The sequence below is a fragment of the Protopterus annectens genome, chromosome 6.part0, assembly GCF_019279795.1.
Source record: "Protopterus annectens isolate FY-2018-M chromosome 6.part0, PAN1.0, whole genome shotgun sequence".
NCBI lineage: Eukaryota > Metazoa > Chordata > Ceratodontiformes > Protopteridae > Protopterus > Protopterus annectens.
In genome coordinates, this window is record NC_056737.1 from 1,605,661,866 (window position 1) to 1,605,678,206 (window position 16,341).

Consider the following 16,341-nt stretch of genomic DNA (forward strand, 5'->3'; position numbering starts at 1 on the left):
CCAAAACAGTGCTAATTCCAAAACCAAATTCTGACCCAACAGATCCAGCAAACTATAGACCAATAGCCCTGATAAATACTGACCTTAAGATCCTAGCTCATGTTATTGCAAATAGACTTAAGAATGTACTCCCCTCTATCATTTCCCAAAGCAAATGGGCTTTATGATAAACAGGCAAGCAAGTGATAACACTTTCCTTTTAGATACCATTATCAGACTTCTTAACAGTGACAAATGCCTCAGATATGTCCTCACAGCGGATGCAACCAAAGCTTTTGATAGAGTTAATTTACATTTTCTATTTAATATATTGCCTTTATATTGTTTTCCTCAGGAATTCATAAGGATAATTAAGGTTCTATATCAGAAAGCTTCTACCACTATTCAGATAAATAAGCGCAAAACTAACCCTATACTGTTATCCAATGGTAAAAGACAAGGTTGCCCTCTTTCCCCATACCTCTTTAATCTTTATCTAGAACCTCTCCTTCTGTTTATTTCACAAAAAACTTCCATCACATACCTAGAATCTATAATACAAATCTTATATTCTCTGCTTTTGCTGATTACTTAAATATATATTTTCAACTTTCCACTACTGACCTCCCAAAAATACTTAAAGCTATAGATGAGTTCTCTAAAATCTCTAACTATAATTTAAATCTAAACAAATCCCACATATTTCCCATGAATCTTATAGATCATAAGGAATTTTACTTTCCCATGAGTGAGATTAAGATAAGTTACCAGATAAAATACCTAGGAATAATATTTACTCCTGATTTTAAGGATATGATAAAGAATAACCTATTGCATACATTGACCAGTATTGAAAGTGATATCAATAGGTGGAAGAATATTAATATGTCATTACTCTCAAAAGCTAGTGTTGTTAAGATGAACCTTTTACTGAGAATACTCTTTCAACTAAATGCTACTTTTTCAAATATTCCCCAAAAATTCTTTCTTGATATAGAAAAAGGTATATCAAGATTCTTATGGTACCCCAAATCTACTAGAATTAAATATGACAAACGTGTACTTACCAAAGATAAAGGGGTATTAGGGTTACTTGATTTCAAACTCTATTATGGTATAATTGCTGCCTGCAGACTAATACAGATAATAAGCCATGACCCCTATGTAAATACCTGGACACCCCAATGGACCAAAATCTGGTCTGAATAACTGAAATCCCTTGGGTATAACAGCATATCCCTACTATTTTTAAACCTAAATCAAAATGGCTTATTCACGAAGAATATACACCCACTAATTAAATACATGATTCTTACTACACAGAAATTATTTAAATCATTGCAGTTATTAGATGCTCTTGCCTTTATACAACCACTCCAGCTAAATCCCAACTTACTAATAAACAATAAACGCTTAAATCTAACAAAGATCTCACAGTATGGGAAATATACCATTGGAGAGAATCCAATATACAATAAATAAGACTAGAACTAAATCTTACTAAGAAATACACTGTTATTCTTACCCAAATCCATTACCTCATAGATGCTAAGTTCTCACAAACACAAGTCGATTTGCAGGATATTAACTTAATAAAACTAATACTAAAAAACCTTGAGATGAAAGGGAAAACAATTTCTAGGACATATAAACTTGTAATGAATATAAAACACTGGAATTCTCTATTATTTTCAAACTATGGGCAAGAAAAAAAAACAATCTCTGACAGATGAAAATAAGAGACTGGCCATTGAGAATACAATAAAATTCATTCTTTTTAAGAAGCTGCTATATACACAAATTATGATAAATAACAATGTATATTATACCACATCAAAGCTAAATAAGTTCAATTCCAACTTCTTGCCTATATGTCCTCACTTCCCAAACCAAACTGCAGATATTCTCCATGTCATGTGGAAATGTAGCAAGGTACACAACCTATGGTGCTCTTTAAGAGCTAGGTTAGAGAAGATGGGATATGAAAAATCAACCCTGTCATGGGAGACAGCTATATTGCATATTAACACGACTCAACTTCTAAAAAAAAAAAAAAAAAAAAAAAAATGTCCTTATCACGATGTGTGCCCTTATTAAATTTTATATCACTAAAAATTGGAATGTCACATCTCCAATTACATGGGAAGGTTTTAGCAACCTTGCTATTAAACATATCTCATCTCACTAACTAGTTTATACAAAAACAAAAAAGAAACACTATTATCAGAAATATTGGGGTTACTTACTAGATGTAATTTTTAATAATGAAAATAGTCTGTACACTGACATAAGACAAATTTATATTATGCAATAACTGCATTATAACCAGTTTTTAGTTTTTACTCTTCTTTTTTTCCTCTTTTTTCCCCTTTTCCTCTGTATATATCTAATTGTATTCCCTAATTACATTAAGTATAATAAGTCTTTGAATTTCTATATTTATCTTCTTCATAAAATATGTCCCTTATACTATCCCTCACTTTCTTATGTGATGTTAAAAACCTTTTATACTCCATTTGATGATGTAGTGACTTCTATTGTATATAGTGTATATATATTTCTTGTGTTATTAGTTTTTTGAATGTTTCCTTTTTGTATATACTGTTTGTTTTGTGTGTTTGATTGGATGTATCGTTGTTAATATCTGAAAATTCAAATAAAGAGATTTTGGAATAAAATAATAATAAATGAAATCTGTAAAATTGTTTCCTGTTATGCTCAATATCTTTATATACATTTTCTTGATTTTGTCTCATACTTTGTTTACTTTGTCCAGCTTGTTTATTTCAGTTTTCAAAGATGTAGTTCAGCCTCTTTTCCATTTGTTATATTTTGTTGTCTCTCACCTTAATCAAGTATCTTGTACTTATGGAAATATATCCTCCTATCGTTGTGTGCCAGGAACCTGTTGTTAAACTTTTTTTTTATTTATTGAATTCAAACAGTTTCTCTTTCACCACTATCCACATTTCTTCTGCAGTTTATCCACTGAATGCATCACTTCAATTAGTTTTACATAACGACTCTTTTGCTTCCATATAATCTGTAATTAACCTAATGTGCATTGGTTTAGAGTTCAGTATGGCAGAATTATCTAGCAACAAATTAACCTTTATAACCCCATGATCAATGCAGATCAACAGCAGTAACACTTGACATGAAATAACAGTAACAGTAATTTCTTTAGGAACACAAACAATGTCTAGTTTGTTCCATTCCCTGATAGGGTGTTTTTTCATAACCTGAAGCGAATGTTGCTCCTGAACAAACGTAAATAATTTCCTTACTAATGTTGTTGAATTGATATTATTCCAGTCTGTTCTGGTAAATGTAATTCCCCAACCAATATCATTCTTCTCCCTTGTGTTTCATGCAAGAAATGTATGAAGTCCTCTACGTCATTGGTACTTCACCTTGGTACTCTATACACTCCAACAATTGTTATATGTTCCAGAGTTGTCTTTATTGTCACAGTTATACAATCAATAGTATTGGTATTATCACTGAATAGGTAATAATCACAGGTCTTATGAAAATCTTTAATCTCTAACATAACACCTCCACCTGCTTTTTTTGTTAGAATGTCTGTTACAGTAAAAACATTTATACCATGACAAAACTGGATTCCGGTCATTGTTCTTTAACCATGTTTCACAAACAACAACATTGATCTTATGGGAAAGCAGCAAATTTTCCAATATAAAATGCAGCTATCTGTGAACTGTTAAATTTTCAAACTTACAAAAATCCTGTGTTTCTCAATTACTGCAAAATATCTGCTACAAAAATTCTCTTCACTGATTTTGGCAAGTGCACACCATTCTGTCTGAACTTGTGTGCCCAAAATTAGGCTCAGATGTGCTACACATTTCCATTTTTTAAAATAGGACATTTTGTTCATGTAGGAATTTAGTGTGGAGTCTGCATGTCCTCCAAGTGTTCACATAGGTTTTCTCTGGGTGCTCTGGTTTCCACCCACATTCCACAGACATGCAGTTGGTGGACTGGACACTCTAAATTGGTAATAGATGTGAGTGTGAGTGTGAGTGTGAGTGTGAGTGTGTGTGTGTGTGTGTGTGTGTGTGTGTGTGTGTGTGTGTGTGTGTGTGTGTGTGTGTGTGTGTGTGTATGATTGTGTGGTATGGGAGAACAACCATGGCAGGGTTAGACATATGGAGGTGTGAACCTTGGCTCTAGGTCACTGTCATTGTTGATATAACCCCCCCCCCGGGCCCCATGAGCAATAATGGGAAAAAGGGGTTGTAGATGGATGGATGGATGAATTCACCCTAAAAATCTTTTTATTCACTGTGACCTGACTCTCCTTTCTATATGCGATTTGTGAAAAATATGTCCTTATACCTGTACAAGTTATGCCATCTAAGAGGGTTGTAAGTTCCCTATTAACAGTCAGATAATCCTTGTTATCATTTGTACCAACATAAATAAAAACAGATCCACATTTCCTCACATTAAGGGATTCTGAGGCCTTTCTCACATCCTCTATTTTTGCTCTGGCAAGTATAACACTATTCAATGTTCATTATCTTCTCTGCAGATGTAAGTATCAGTTCATCTAATAACTGAATCTCCAATTACAAGAATATAATTTTTGCCAAACCTGAAAAATCTTCAACTTCTACTTCAGTAATATCTGTTCTTTTAGTTGTAAAAAAAGAATGATCTTCATCACCATTAGTGTTATTAATCCCACTGTTTTCAGTGTTTATTACATTTGCAAGCATGTAGTTCTCATCCAGATGACTTTGTACATACATGGCTTGAGCCAGGTTGTCAACTTCTATCTTTCTCCTCTTTTCTGTTAAATCACTGTTCTTAAATCCTTCCGAGTTCAATTTTAATTTCTTCTTTCTCACCTTGCCTCTTCATTCTACCTTCTCTTTTGAAAAAAATTATTCCTTTTTCTACAGAGTGAGGGTTTTCTGGTTGAAAAATGTTATCATTCCCCTGTAATCTGTGTGTTGCATAACAAAGCAGTGTCCTTTTTCGTATGTATTCTCTTTGCTTTTTAAATATTAATCAGTTTCTTTTTCTTCCTTGTTATTTGTTGTAAACTTCTCCACTTCTTTATTTATTTTCTTCTATATGCTCTGAAACCTCAGATTGTTGAATACTTTTCTCTAGAATTCCACAGTTGTCAGGGGTATTATCTTGTTAAACAGAAGTTGAGTGATCTTTGCTGAAAATAGAAACTTTGTTCCCTAAATGTCTTCTATTTGTTCTTTGTCTAACATTATTTATTTCAACAGTCCAGTCATTAAATATGCAACAATTCTGCAAGCAGTGCCAATTGCACAAGTGCAATTACCAACAGTAAGTCTAGATGTACTATTAATAATGATAAACAAATCATACAACCTTTGACATGAGGAACACATATCACCGGTGTTATCAAATGTTTCCTTTAATATACATAGCATTTAGTATACTGTATAATATATTTATACTTTAACAAATTATTCATGGAATACTCATTCAAGGAATCCTTTTCAGCTGCAAATCAATAAAGAATTCTAAAAGAAAACAATAATCAAAATCAGTTGCTGCAGAAGTCACAGAGATTTTAAATCAACCTCTGTGAGAACAATCACACAAGTAATATACAACTAAATACTAAATTAAGTAGAATAAAGTAACTGTTCTGACTGTACCAGCTGTGAACGTCACACAGAAGTTGGAATTCCTTTTCATAGTGCAGAGTATCTTCTGCTCACTATCTCTTGCAGATGCTCTCTTTAACAGTTAAGATCAATAAATTCCCAACCAACACAGGATTGTTTCAGATAAACTTTGGATTGTCTTCTCTGCAATCAGTGGGAATTTACAGCTGACTAGGACCCTTGGAATGGCTAGAGCTAGCCCATCTACCACCTTTCCCTTTCTAAAAACAAACAGTGAAAATTAAAGTTTAAAACAACAAAATATAAATCAAAGTAAATTTTCGTGTCTATGTGCTATCCCCTTCTTCCTACAAATAGTGAAAACCAGTGGTAAAAAATAAAATATCAGTCAACATAAATATTCTCTTACCAGGCAACTGCACAGTTAATATCCCTTTCTATCAATAAACAGTGAAAATGTAAATTAATGATCTGTTTTAAATGACACTAATCATTTCAACAATTAGAAAAATGTGCAGTTCACCAACATTCATTAACTGGTACCTAATTAGTACACTTGCAACACTAGAAACTTTGAAGCTGTTAGACTCTTATGTCAGTTGTGAGTCTCATTAGTATAATGAAAATTACAAAGATGAGAAAGGGAAAATAATACAGGTAGTATAGTGGGGGGGGGCAAGTTGTTTGTTCAGTCGTAATTGAAATAGGTTCTGGAATAGGGATTCTTATAAAAATGAAGAATGTAAGAACTTTACATGTAAAATAGATAAGTAAAGCTGGTGATATGTGATGTCAGAATGAGACAACAATGTATATGATTACTATATGTGTATATACTTATATGATATGAGAAAACAGTTGGAAGAAAGTAAAAAAATGTGCTATAAATATGTCAGTAGTGATGAAAGGAGATTAACTGTAACCTGAAGAAAGAAAAAGGAAGAATAACACAAAGTGTTAAGACATTAAGAATATTAATAAAATGTGGAGATTTAAAAATAAGAAAGAACACACAATGGATGTACAAAAGGGGGATTTTTGTACTGAAATTGATTATATAGTTTACTCTAAAGCTACAAAAAATAATGAGGGAGTACAGATGGCAGAGTTTTCATATCATACAGTAGTCTGGTCAGTTAGGGGAGGACAGAAAAATAATGTAAAAATCCTAAAGGGTGTAGCTCAAGAGCAGGTTGTAGTTCAGGAAGGAGAATGAACCTCAGCTTCAATACAAAAGTTCCAAAGCTTTCACATTAAATCCCTTCAAATCTTTGAAATACGTCACCTTAAGTTTGCCTTCATTTAAAGAAGCTTTATTTGGATTAGAGAGTTTGTCTTATAGATGTTGTCAGATCAAGAAAAAATCGGGAAAGAGCTAAAGAGATTAACTGCATATTTTAAAAAGTAGAGAGAAATGGTAGGGGAGAAATAAATATTATGGGAAGATCATAAGACAGTGAGGCCATGTTATAAAACTTAGACACAGCGGTAGGTAATGTATAAGCAGAAGTATAAAATTCATATTTAGAAGTGGAGAAAAGAATGAAAAAAGAAATAAGATGAATTATATAGAAATGCTATAGAATTATGAAAAACAAATTGAAAAAGGAAGTGACAAAGTAAGAGGAATGGAGAGACAGATATATGAATAAGAAAAGAGAAAAAAGTTTAAAAAATGATGTTATATAGACAAAGTCGGGGTTTTTTTCTGAAAAGAGAGAAGAGGAGGTTATCCTTATTTAGGTAAATAAAATAAAACCAAGATAATCTAGAAAGCTTGAGTTAGGTATCCCAGCAGAGGGTGACAGCACTAACATGAAAAAGAGAAAAATGGATTAGTCCAGATTTTTATTTATTTAACATTTGTTAACCAGGAAAGTCCGACTTGAAACAAAGCCAATTTTCAGCAGAGGCCCAGGGAGAAATGCTCCAGATGCATATCTTTGTAATATGGGAGGAAACCAAAGCACCTGGAGGAAACCCACATGAATGCAGGGAGGACATGCAGACTCTACACAGAAGGAACCCCAGCTGAGAATCAAACCAGAGAACATCTTTCTGTGAGGTAACAATGCTACCACTGCACCACTACACCATCCCGGATAAAAATCACATTAGCTATTCTAAGAGAATTTCTGTCAGATAATCTCCCTCAGAAATGAATAAAAATACTTTGCTGTTCTAAACATTCATTTGTCTACCTACTTAACTGAATAAATTTCTTGAAACTTCAACAAGGCATCTTTATTCCTCCCACAGGGAGAGTATCAGAGAGGAAGTCTCCTAAATTATTTATTTAACATTTGCTGACTGGGAAAGTCTGGCTGGGTAAAAAGGTCCCTTTTCAGTGGAGACCTAGGCAGAAAAGCTCCAGTACATGCAGTACAATCACATTTCTTTCAGTTATACAATGTCAACTAGATAAAGTGATTTTATCTGGGCAAATCCTTCATACTTTTTTTTTATTTAGGAAAAAAATGGGTAAGGAAGGATGGTAGATGATAAAGGAGAGATAAAATACAAACAAGAATATATTATGAAGTGGTAGATACATTAAACTTGTAGGGGAAATTAATGAAGAAGAGGAACTGGATGAGCAAGAAGAATGGAAAGTGAAAAAAATATCTGAAAAAGTATAAACATGTTTAGAAAATGATAATAGAATAACAGAAATAAAGAAGGTGATAAAAGAAGGTAAAACTGAATCAGCACCAGAATCAAATGTTATAAGCTTATGAATATTACAAGGAAATGAATAAAGATAAAAGAGATTTTTTTCTAAAAAAAATATTAAATGAATAGATTAAGGAAGGTATAACAAAAGAAGACAAGACAGATATTTATTTGAAAAAAGTATGAAAGAAAAGGGTTCCTATGAGTTCAACAAAAATGCATTATGTCAAATGCGTTTTTGTCGACACATGTAGAGTGAACAGGCAAAACAGCGAAGCGGTTGTTTAGCAAAATTTTTCCATGGGAAAGAAGTCGCTTGACTGCTTCGTTGTTTTGCCGTGTTCTGAAGTGTAGTGTGGTCCCTTGTCCAGTATAGCTCCCGAGCATGACTGTGCAACAGTTACTGACCTTAGGGTTAGAGTGCGGGTTAAGGTAAGTGCATATGTATGAAAGTGTTTACTGTTGTATACTTTATGTTAAATGTATGGTTGAGTTCCATGTGTATGTGTTTTCAGTTGTTTACTTTTGTTTTGGGGGGGTAGAGTTAGGGTTAAGCTAAGTGTGTATGCGTTTGGAGCTGTTTATGTGAATGTGCCAGAGTTACTGACCTTAGGGTTAGGGTGCGGGTTAAGGTAAGTGCATATGGTTTAAAATGTTTATTTTTTTTTTCATTAAATGTATTTTTGGGTTATGTGCATATGTGTACTTAGTTGTTTACTGTTTTTTGGGGGGTATAATTAGGATTGGGTATGTGTGTATGTGTTTAGAATTGTGTAATGTGTTTTATTTTTTTTGCAGGGGTTGGAACAGCGATTTCTTTCCCTAGGAAAGAAATCGCTGTTCTTCGGATTCGACATTTTCAGCTTTCGCTGAAAATGTGTCGATGTAACGTCATTCGCTGTTTTAAGCGTTCAATGTTGCAATATAGACCCGAAAGAAAATGCATGCTAAATGCGGGACTGTAACATTAGGGAACATTGACTATGAAAATTTATGAAAATACTATTAAAAGGATGGAGAAAAATGAATTAGATAAGTAGGCAAAGGGGTCTGTGGCATAAAGGAAGAGAGGTGAAATAAATGTTAATTATAGTGAAAGTAGAACAGATGATATTGAAAACAAACAAATAAGTAAAACTGATAGCATGTGACAAGCTAAAACCTTTAAAGTATTTTGTCATCCTCACATGACTTATCATTTTACCACCATATGTAGTTTGTAAAGCAGCAAGTAGCTTCTTCATTCTAATGGTGGATATTTTCAATACGTGTTAAAATGTAAAAAAGCAAACAAAAAAAATCTCTGTAAAAATCATTTCATCCCATGCAGATGCCACTAAGTAGCTATGGTGATCTCTAACCCCAGTGGCATTAGCTCAAGGAAAACATCAAGTACATCCATAGACTTTAAAGGACGTATGCTGTGCATATGCAAACAAGTGTCCATTAAAGTCTCTGGACCCACGCCAAAGATGACATCACTGAGTAAAACATTAAATTTATTTGGGCCGTGGTTTCAGTAAAATTTTTACAAAGGCTTTTACTGAAAAAGTGTCCCAAATAAACATGGGCAGACTATGAGAAAATGCACTGTGGCACTTATCTCCTCAGATGCCACAACACACAGCTACACTGTGATAAAACACTTCAAGAAACTAAGACATGAAGTAATGTGGCACATTTTAAAGGGCCTATATCATGTAATTGAAAACAAACTATTTGTCAAACACTTATTAGTCAAACATTAATAAGCGAAAACTCTAAATATCAAACGTACATTTAAGCAAAAACTTTCACTGGGTTAAAAAACAGTTGGCCAACCCAGTGAACTACACAAAAACATCACCAAATAAAACCCATTCTAGTGGGAGGGCTATGCCCCCACATCCCCCAATGTGGGGGCTGTACCTCCCACACCCCTCAACTAAATATTCCAACTCTGAGATTGCACTACAGTGGGGGAAAGGGCAAATCTCCAATGATGGCCAACTGTTTTTTTTCTCAGTGAAACTTTTTGCTTAAACTGAAGTTTGATGTTTTGCGGTTTGCTGATTAGTGTTTAACTAATAAGCATTTGCTAAATAGTTTTTTCGATTATATGATATAGACCTGCCCCAGGATTTAATAAACTTTGTGTACACACCATGTAGAGCCTACACAAACTATATCCATGTACATGGCCACAGTCCCCCTCGGCAGAGCACCATGCATATTAATGATGGCACGCTGCTGAGGGAGAGCATAGGAACAGTGATACTGAATCAGTGTAGCGAGATGTGTAGAGGTTACCCGTGCCTGGTCAGATGTTATATACAGGGTGAGGCTCCCTGTAATGCACCCCACCACTACTGAAATGCTGTGAAGTGTGTTAAATGTGTAATATATAAGTTATATGGTTTTATGGATTTTTCTTTATTTTTCTGCATGTTTGCGGCACAGTGCGGAGTGCAGCAATGCCAAGCCTTGCTCACATACAGACATCTGTCACCTGCTACACATGTAAAAATAGAAACCAGATGCAATCACTTATCAGAATTAATTATAATTAATGGATGCACATGAGACCTCTGATAGCAGGTACATATTCCCTTTTATCAGCAACATGTAGAAAGACACCTGCTAAAGCATTAATGTGCAACTGGGATCCTGGTGCAGAAAAACATCCATATAAAGCCTTGCACATACTGATGGATGTATAACATGATTGTCACAGCCTGTAGGTGTGCACATATATCATACAAATACATCTGCTGCAGCAGTTCCTCAGTAGCTCAGTCTGTTAAATGCCTCATAAACAGCCCCTTTTTACCCCACACAGTCCTGGGTTCAAATCCAATGGTGTGTAGAACTGAATTTTCAGTATTGTGAAGCCAGCAATTAATGACTGAGTCATGCACATTTTATTCACACAATGCATGTCAAATGAATTGACGGCTTTGAACTGATGGAAGTCATAGGCCTGCAGGTAGGAACCCACTTCACGTTTCCCTATAGCAAATGTACATGTGCATAAATTGTCATAGTAATATGCATTCACAGAGGATGTCAACTCAGGTACTGCAAATGAGGGCCACTAATACAGAGCACACCACACAATGTTGTCAGAGTCACAGTGCAGATTACCACAGCTAACAAACAAACAAACACATTTGAAGTTCCTGCTTATAACAAGGACTGCCCTCATACACACTGCAAATTACTACCAGACTGTAATACATGACCTGGCAAATGACCAAATGGTAGATATATACACACATATATATGTATATATATATATATATATATATATATATACCCCATCTTGCTCAAGGACACAACAAACATGTTGCCCAGTACTGTGTTATTGATACCGTTGCCTAACATACTTACCGTAAACACATGCTTTCATTGGAGTGTAGAGGGTATTCTCACTCTGGACTTAGCTCTACAACAAGGCTGACACAGCTCACACAGTTACTCCTACAGCTTCTTGTCCTCCAAAGTCTTCACATTCTACCTATGTCTATTACCTGCAGCAGTAGCTGCAACCGTAGGTCACCCATCTCTATGTAAAGGTGTCTGCTGCAGACCTACCCCCTGTGATGGTGCAGTCTCCTCACACCAGTAATGTCCAGCACAGCATATCAGAAAGTGGCCTAATCTACATGAAGGCCTAATATATTCTACAGTGGTTGCATGTCATTGGGTGACGATAGTGCAAATCAGCTGTTTTGGCTGCAATTATCATTTCAGAACCACAGATTGGTTTAGAGGTAATCACTTACTGCTGGGAAGCATGTTTAAAAGGCAAGCAGCTGGCTATGGGAATCCATTCTGTATAAGAAGAGTATGCCATTGTGACAACTATACTATCACCAGATATCTACAGAGGAGTACTGCACTCCATCAGGTATGTAAATGTTTTTGTGTACAACAGGTTGCAGATGGGTGAACAGATTTACGGGGAGTAGTGATTACAGCATTAAGCCTGTCTTAGACCTGTCATAATGACGTCAGTGACATCCTGCTGTTTTACACCTACATAGGACATACAAAACATCAAGGGTGCATTGTCTTTTGTCATAGTGGCACACTGGTTTCGTGGGACTGTCCCTTTATAGTGGTTGTAATAGCACACTGCTATTCATGTGGCCTTGTTCGAATGACATATTATCGAGTGGTTGCCCATAGGGGACACACTACAGTAGATCTGAGTGTTGTGTGTATGATAATACAGCACTAGCTGTCATGGCACACACGGGAATACCTGCTACTGATACTACCTCAGTTGTATCCACACACGTTGTTTCTTTGCACATTGTGCAATATGACATCTGTGAGCAAGCAGCGGTTAGTGCCAGACATTTTGGCCTTGCTTTATCTGTACATAGTGCACATCCACATATGTGATCCTGTAATGTGTTCCCCTTTTGTTGTCTTTCAGGAATTATGTACCATAGAGGCCATGCAACCTTCTCAGATGTGGAGAATGAAAGTATACTTCAAGCAATAAGGAAGCATCATCACATACTACTATCCAGGGAGAGACAAAGCAGGGAACAGCAGGCTGCACTGTGGGCAGACCTTTTTTGTGATGTAAAATGCACATGCCAGCAGGGCAGGACATATAAGCAGGTTCAACACTGGGCAATCTACATGATAAATCCTGCACAATGAAGGGCAGCAGATGTAGCCAGGGATTGTGCTGTCACCTCTGGAGAGCCTGCAGTGGAACAACCACACTCAGTCACTGAGGAATACCTAGGCACATACAAGAGCTCCCAGGCATCCATCACATCATACATCGTGGAAGTGGGTGCCACAGTTTCCACAGCTGAGGAGCATACAGGTAAGCTTGCTGTGATCAGCATTGTGATACTGTAGCAGTCAGTGTGTCAGGCTGTAGAGACTTTTATGTGGGTGGGGAGTTTAACCTCAGTTATGCACTCATACTCAGATTGTGACCAATACAAAAGTAGCACAGTAGCTACTGTAAATGTGAGATATATTGACATATTACCTTGTGCTGCAACATGCAGTGGTACTGACATTACCCCACCCTCAATTTTTCACAGGTTCATCAGGTATTGCTTAAGGCCATGGTGCTGCTCATGGTAAGCATGACACTTGTTTTGTTAAGGAACAATTATATTCTAGTATGGTTAAGGGCCAGAATAATGCCCTATGTAAACATAACTATCTGAGTAAACAGTGTAGGATGTTTTTAAATTCCACTCTGAAACAGGTACCTATGGTTTCTAGAAGGAGTAGTCAAAGGAGTGTAGTTCAACAAACAAATACAGTTTGGCAGTTACAGTTAAGAGCAGATAGGGCACCTGGTTTAAATGAAGCAATGAATCTAAAATGCCTTTTAAAATACAACAGGTTGAAGGTAAATACATTAGGCAGGGAAATGTGTATTTTCATATATTTGTTAATAGAGTTATATTGGGTTTTTATGTGTTGTTTTTTTCAAGTATATTGTCATACTGATTAGTTAAAAGGTAAATATTACTGGTCATGTTTTAGTTGATTTATTTCAAGTGATTGTTATAAAACTCCTGAGTTGAATTTGTATTTTGTTCCAAGGAAGTGTTTTGTGGAGGAAAGCAGAGAAGAAAGATGTTTGACCACTAATCCAGTTGTGGATCTTCCTTATTATGAGTCTTGGAGGCTTTTTTTACAAAATAGTACAGGTATTAATGTACTGCTTTTTTCTTTCTTATTGCAGGTGACCATGGGGGTTTGGTGTCTGTGCCCTACACAACTTGATGTCAATGCCTCTTTGGACTCTGATGATGATGGTGGCCACAGTGAGGTGCAGGTGGAGGTGTTAGGAGCTGAATCTGTCCCAGAGGTAGACATCCCTCTTCTGCCCCCATTGTCACCGCATACAGTCTGTATGCCCACACATACCCAATCCCCAGAGGTCACAGATATTGGACAGTCAGAAAGTGAGGACATTGAATGGGAAAGTGTGGCAACTATGGCTCCAGTGACTGTAGACACTGGCCATAGCCAAATACCTGGTGAGGTCTCACAAAGGCAGATTGACAGGGGTGCTTGTAGGATGCTTCCTGTCCCTCCACCACCTGTTGCAGGTGTCACATCATGGGTCACTCTATGCATGTTTGGGCCATTATGGAGGCACAGGCACATTCTGAACAGAACACCAGACATATGCTTAGGGTTATCGATGCAACACAGTTTGACAACTGTGACTGCCACTACCACATTAAGGACAACCTGGATTGGTTGACTGATGCAGTGGACAGAAGGTGAGCTGAAACAGTGTCTGTCTTGGACTGCACATTGTACTGGAATGTGTGGTTGAAGTTGAGCGTCAAACTCATGGATGTACGTCAGCAACCCTATCTACTGAGAGGCCACTTGGCCATGCACACTCATGCTCCCATAGTGACTGTCCACACCAGGATGTGGCACGCCATGGGCTTGTGGTCCTAGGCAGTCCCATGGTGGACACAGTCCCAGCAGACAACAGTCACCATTAGGTACTAGCACCACTTCTGACCTTGGCCATGGAGGTGTCAGTGCAACTCCTGACAGAGTCAGTTCTCATGTTCAGAGCCAGAGACTGTGAACTGTCAACTCTACCATGTATGGTCCAAAGCTGTCCAACATACACATGTGCAGGGATAGCACTGAGCTTGACTGTGTACATGCACAGACTCATGCACTACTCTCAAATGCAGGTCGCCTACAGACACACACAGCACTTATCCAAGGTCCATCTTACATGCTTCCCTCCTCACTCAAACACATGTTGCCTGCCATTTGGGCCAGCCTAGGCCTCCTGCACCCCCCACACAACACCCTGTCCAAGTGATGATACCTGTGCCACATCCCTGTCATCCTCACCATTAATACAAAGAAATAAAGCAATGTGTCTGATGCACAGGGTGATTATATTAGTTAACATGTACGTGTGTAATGCAGTGCTGGTTCACCATGCCACTCGTAGTGGTTACCAACAAATACTGTATGCTGGCATTTGTCATGAGTACACCACATACATTTGTGTACCTTATGTTGTATGATGTATTGACTGTATAGCATAGTAGATGGATGACTCACTGTAAGGACATTAATCTAGTATGTGATGTTAGTACTACATGCTTGTGGAAGAGATTAGTCTAGCAGACTGAAACACACCCTTGGAACAGAACCTTGCCTAATGGCACACAGAGCACCTCAGTGCACCTCAACACATACCATCTGTCTGACTGGCTGGCTGACAATCATCTCAACACAGGCCATCTGCCTGTGTCCCTCTTGGATTAGGGCAATATGTGCTGATCCTGTAATTACGGGTATGATGATGTCTATGATCATGAGGGCTGTATGGCCATTATTCTAGTTCAGTTCAAACATTCTATGGTTCCATAACATGATGTATGATGCTCTAATAGGCTCACACACAAACATGGCTACATTAAGGCTAGCACTACTTCCAATCACTGTGTGCAGTTCACACCAAGGCACACACATATTGCAAGTTGGCTGAATGTAGATGTGAACACTTACATATGTAATGATACATACTACAGCTCACAGTACATGTTGCACACAACCCACCTCACGTCTGCTAGTACTATCAGTTTAGGACATATGCTTGATGACATAAGCAGGCCTTGTTGTGGTCAGTCCTTTGGGGGACCACATCACCCGCTACAAATAAAACACCGAAAAACCCTACCTATGTCTAGGTTACCAAGGTTATGCCATTTGGATATATACATATGCACCAAGTGGGCTGCAGTGAGATTAGAACCCCTATCTATTTAGTTTTATACACTATAGATCACACTATTTATCACATATGCCACAGCTTACATCTGATGCTACACTGTCAGGTCAGCAGGTAATCTTAAGGTGGTTGACATCATCAGGTCTTGTAGAAGAGAGCAGTCTGAAAGCCAGCAGCAAGTCACATGCCTAAAATGTGCATAACCATTGCAGGCCCAAAAAGTGCATAACCATTGCAAGTGGAGAGCCCATAAGGGCATGTCTGTTGTTTTGCAGCAGAATACACACACACACACACACA